The sequence below is a fragment of the Myotis davidii genome, unplaced genomic scaffold (genome assembly GCF_000327345.1).
Source record: "Myotis davidii unplaced genomic scaffold, ASM32734v1 scaffold502, whole genome shotgun sequence".
Lineage (NCBI taxonomy): Eukaryota > Metazoa > Chordata > Mammalia > Chiroptera > Vespertilionidae > Myotis > Myotis davidii.
In genome coordinates, this window is record NW_006293000.1 from 1,556,474 (window position 1) to 1,562,576 (window position 6,103).

Consider the following 6,103-nt stretch of genomic DNA (forward strand, 5'->3'; position numbering starts at 1 on the left):
TAGGATAGAGGCCTGGTGCATGGGTGGGGGCCAGCTGGTTTGCCCTGAAGGGGGCCTGACCAGCCTGGGGGATGGGATGATGGCTGTTTGCAGCTGGTTACCCCCCCTTCAGGGTGGGGGTCCCCACTGGGGTGCCTGGCCAGTCTGGGTGAGGGGCTGAGGGCCATTTTCAGGCTGGCAGGTGAAAGAAGCTCCCAGCCTCTCTTTTATTTCTTTTTCCTTTTATTCTGGGATTTATTTACCTTCTATAGCTGTCACTGGAGCTGAGAGCCATCTTTAGCTCTGAGGCTCAGCTCCAGCTCTGAGACCTCAGCTGCTGAAAGCAGCTTTCTGGACTTTGTTTACCTTCTGTATTTGCAACTTTGTTGCGACTCCAGCTCTGAGATCCCGGCTGACTGAAAGCAGGTTTCTGTGTTTTGTTTAGCTTCTATATTTGCAACATTGTTTCTTAGAGAGCAAGCTCAGAGCTGGGCTGTGGCAGGCGGGGAACCTTTCCTTCCTCCGTCACTGGAGCAAGCAAGCTTCATGTTCACTTCAGCTGCCTGGCTGCCGGCCGCCATCTTGGTTGGAAGTTAATTTGCATATCCTGCTGATTAGCCAATGGGAAGCATAGCAGAGGTATGGTTAATTACCATGTTTGTCTATTATTAGATAGGCTAGACTAGAGGCCCGTTGCATGAAGAGATTCATGCAATAGGCCTTCCCTTCCCCTGGTGGTCAGCACCGGTTTTCCTCCAGCACCTGAGACCCAGGCCTTCACTCTGGTTGGAGCCTTCAGCCTTCGAGGCTCTGGCCAGAGCCTTCAGTCTCCCCTCCACCACTTTGTGCCTACGTATGCAAATTAACCACCATATTTGTTGGGTTAATTTGCATACTCTCCTGATTGGCTGGTGAGTGTAGCAGAGGGATGGTCAATTTACGTATTTGTCTATTATTAGGTAAGATTAGATGAGCCATGAAGTTAGTACAGCCTTAGCCTCTGAAACATGGCACTTGGGCTTACATCCTGAATTTATAATTGATTACAGTATCCTTGGCCATTTCCAAATCAAAAATCGTACCTGTTTATGTAAGGTACCATAAAGAGTTAATATGCGGTTCCTTTGCTTGATTTATTTAAGAACAAATATTTCTTGAGCAAGCATAGTATGCAAGGCACTGTACTTGTGCTAAGGGAGTAAACGTAAGTAAATCATGAATTCTATCTTCCAGGAGCTCCTAGCCCTGTACAGGTCAGGAAAATGTACACAAATACCTTTAAAACCAGAGACGTTCATGAAACTTGGAGTGGCCTTAAAGGTCACCTAGCAAAGAATCTTTTCATCAGCCCCCCTTGATATCTGGAAAGCTTTTATTTTATGATAAGGTTATATTGTGGTGAGTCCTGAAAAGTCTTATGCATCTGCCATATGTTAACAAAAAGGAAATTGAGGCTCATGTTAGATCACACAGCTAGTAAATGACAAAGGGACAATTCAAACTCATGCTTTCTGATGATATATTTAGTATTTTTCTGCAAAATATAAGGTGGAAATTGATAGATGTACACAAGAGGTATGAAAACAAAGGATGGTTTTTGAAAGGAGGGAGAAGTCACATCAGGAAGGAATTTTGGAAAAAAATCATGGAAGAGGTGGCATTTGAATTACACATTGTAGGACACATTGACTTAGGTCTCTGAAGATGGTAGGAAAGAAATCTTGCCAGAGAGAATATTATGAACAAAAGAAACGAAATATGGATAGTAAGATCGTATGGTCCAGAGGCCTTGATTTTGTTCAGTAGGAAATTGATAGAAATTAACACTTTTTTTAAGCAAAAGATTGGTATCATCATATTTATGGTCTTAACAAAGTTATATTTATAATAGGTATAAAATGCCTTTGTAAAGATCAGTTAGGTGGCTGCTGCAATTGTCCAGGAAAAGGCATGAAGGCATGAGTATTATCAGGTAGGGAGAAAAGAATGGTGTCAAATAATTTTAGAAGCAGCAAGAATGGTATTGTGGGACTAAGTGAGGAAGTGCTTACGTGACCACACTGCCTCAGGTCTGGTGACAGGACGGCAGTGATGTCAGGGCCAAAACTATAGATTTTGGCATCATCTACCCACAGGAAAATATTACTAAGTTGAAGGTAGATAAATGGCCAAAGAAATGATCATCTATTATCTATAAATTGGTGTTCACCAAATAAAGTAGCAGGGACCATATTTTATGCTTCAAGGATACTTTCAGAAAAATGCAGATATTAAACATGAAAATGTCTTTTCCAAGAGCAATTTTAATATGGCAGAAAGTGCATTTCCAAAGAAAACCTCATATCCTATCTTAGTCTCTTTCTTTTCTCCCCAGAGGTAACCACTATTCCCACTTAGTTTTGCTTGGTTTCACCCTCTGTAGAAACAAAATCATCTAGTGTATACTCTTTTGTGTTATTTTCTTTTATTCAAAATTGTGCCTATAAAGTCTTCTATAATATTCTATGTATCAGCTAATCATACTTTTTCATTCCCCAAAGTAGATGCTAATGAGGCCTAAGTCCTATATAGTTAGCTGGGCTTTAGCTCCAATTTCCAATGCCATTAGGACCTGGGGTGCCCTTCAGGAACCAGAGACAGAAGTCCAGGCCTGTGGTCTAGAAACTGATGATTGACATTAGTGAAAAACTGCAGCTCAATTGACAACTGAATGTGAATAACTATAAAGAGAACAGACTCTGAGCTTGGTGAAGTAGGACCAATTCTTGACTCTATGTAAGGGTGCCAGCCAGTTTCCTCATGGACTTCTTTGGTGCCATCTAAATTGGCACAAAGCTCAATTTTCACATGATAGGCCAAGAGCTATAATTAAGCCACGAATAGGCTCATATCATGATAGTATAAAGTCTTCCAACCCTATGTTTTCAAAGGGGTCTAATTCTAAGTGGATTATCTATGTCTTTTAAAGACAAAATTATCAATTGTGTTGCCTTATCCCTTTGGAAACTATTTCTATTTCTCAGTGGAATGTGAAATTAAGACAAGTAAACCTCTAAGTTAAATGTAAGACAGAGAATCAGAAGTGCTTCCCTAGTGGGACTGTAATGAGTATACATGTGGAGGAAGTGCCAGCAAATTAACCACGATGAGTATGCATGGGGAGGAAATGCTAGCAAATTAATGGCCTCAAAGACAAAGTGTATAATAAACATCTTATGCCCAGGCTATTCTAATAAAAAAGAATGCAAACTGTAATAAGAATTCAAACAAGGAGATTACATAGCAAACCTGCACTCTAGTTTTCTTTTGCAACTGTGAGGAGGGGCCTTTCATTTTCAAAGTCCTGACCTAATGAGCAATGCCTTGCTTTGTGCAAGAGCGTTGTTAAAACGCTTTGATTTGTTTATTCTTTGGAACATGAAAGCAACCTGGAGCACCTGGGATGTGCAAGATATCTGTTCTTGCTCTTTGGTTATTCACTCTTGCCTTCGCTTTCCCTTGCTCTTCACTGGCATTTCAGTATCCATAAATAACTTTAATAGGATATCATCGACAAAATTAATGAAGCTATTTTCAACACGGTGATATTTGCTGACACATACTGATGTTTTTTTATGTGCAGGTTCTGTCCTAATGGCTTTATGTATATTAACTCATTTAGTCATTGTAACAACCTTCTGAGGTGGACACTATTATATATGTTACATTTGAGGAAAGTGAGGCACAGAGAGTTATAGAACTTGACCAGGTTTACATGAGTGGGTCATATAGTTAAGATTCAAACACTGGCTTTCTAAGCTCAACTTACACTTTTAGCCACCAAACAATGCTGCTTCTTAATGATGTGTGAGCACCTTAGGCAATAAGGAGACAAAATCCTAATTTATTCAATAAACCCAACTTTAGGATTATCTATAAATTAGATATTGTTGTGCTCCAGAGCAGCAAATATGAGTAAGGCATCTTTTTGGTAGGGTGCAGAGATATATGCCTCAAACCACAGACGAGGGAAAAGGTACCAAAGTTCAGATTTTGTGTCTAAGCTAATTTTTTAAAAACAGGCAATGCTGAACCCAGAGCAAGTTCAGACTTTTGTAGCACCTGATTTAGACTTTAGCTGTGGACAGTAGATTTTAGCCACAATGGTTTTTTTGTTTTGTTTGTTTTATTTTTAATATATGACTATGACTTGCAAAAATCTTATGAAGATTTTTCTCGTTGAGCAAGCAATAAAAAAGGATGCAAGACATTTGGGAAATGCAAAATGCTCTATACATTTAAGCACGGTTCTGTTCTAAACCCAGGCTATACACATAGGATTACCTTGCATGAAAGCAAATACTGCTTTTGCTTAATTTGGGGCAGAGTAGAGGCACTTGATGAGGACACTGGTGCAGAGTGAAGAGCATGGATTTGGGTTTAAGGGGACCAGAGTTTGATTTCAGCTTTGTCACTTATGAGGTATGTGACCTGGACAGGTTGCCTCTCAGAGCCTCAGTTTTCTAATTTACATAATAATGTTAACTGCAAACACTCTCCTGCCCCTCAGAGATTCGCAGGAATAGAGGAGGTAACATAGGCAAAGTGTCCAGCAGAATGTCTATCTTACAGTTTTCCTAAAGTTTTAAATGCTAAATCACCAGTGAGCAGTGTTCAATATAAGATATAAGCTAACAAGTGGTACATCTCAGGAAAGTTGCCACGAAGAAAGAAAGACACCCTGATGGTGTCATTCCTCTTATCCCAGTCACTCTGCTTGGAATAAAATCCGTGAAGACCCAGATCAGTGTTGAATGAGTACATGGAACTCTTCTTGAAATAGCCTCATAGTGGTTGACTAAGTTCTCTAATAATGAAGAAATTGCATTGGCGAAGGTCTCAAAGAAACATGGTGTTGTGGAAGCCATCCTGGGCAAGTGACAGGTGTTTAGCGATCTAGTTCCCTCTAGTTGCAAGTCTCCTGGGCTCTGTGGGTGTCGGCTTCCTCACCTGAAAAATGAGGAAAATGGCTTAATGACCTTCATAGCCTTGAACCACTCTGAATCTGAAATAAAATTTCTTCATGAAAGAGATTTTCTGCAGCTCAGCAAATAGGCCAGCTGCTAAAAAAGAGCTGTAAGCTTTTAGAGCAGGGAAGAAACCCATCTCCTGGTTTTCTGAATGGGAATTTAGCTTAAACAGACTCTGCAGCACAGGCTGTTGGCAACGCAGTGGCTTCCATCACTGAGGACCACAACAAAAATGACTTTATTCCAAGTGGGAATGCTGCCGTAGAAGCAGCAATATTTTTCTAACAGTGTCATTAACAGAGCTATTCCAGACCTTGAGGATTTTACAGGAAAGTCATTTGGAATATTTTTTACACAATATTCATGCATTTTAATAAGTTCATTGGGCATTAAGATGCCACAAGACATTTTGTTCTCGCCTAACACCCTGGGAATCCAAATGTGCTAATAAAGGTCTTGGTTGTCATTTCAGCCTCCCCCAAGTGAATGAAGATCTTCTAGGGCAGGGACTGAAGCTATTTTTTCTCATTATATCCAGAGTACATAGCATAGATACTCAGTTTATTCTCAGCATGGATATTCAATTTATATCAGTATGATGAGTCAATGGTCAAAAGACCATAAGAAATACTTATTTGTGAGCTAAATAAATGCACATTCAGTTCAATGACAATCTATTTAAGTTTAGAAGGAAGCCCTATTCATATTCTATTAGACCCTGTTAAGGAATTTTCACCTCTCTAAGTTTAGACATCTACCTTAACTAGTGAAAGGCCAGGACAAGGTGATTTGAAAAGTATCTCTCAGGCCTAAATTCTATGTTTGTATTCTACATGTATACTGAAACAATTGATAATCTCAAAGTTGTATTTGGAAACTACACAGGTGTAAGGGATATTAGAATGACTTTTCCTCTCAAAAATATAAAATCGGTGCCTACCTAATTTTCAAGTTCCTTAAAGCTGGTATTCAAAATTTTTATAGCATACAAATAGTCACTTCAACATGATACATTTTCCGAAGTTATTTTTAATATACAATACTTAATATATAAACAATTTCACAGGATCAATAGTATTTTTTGTCACAATTATTTATCCCTAACCTTTAAAAAA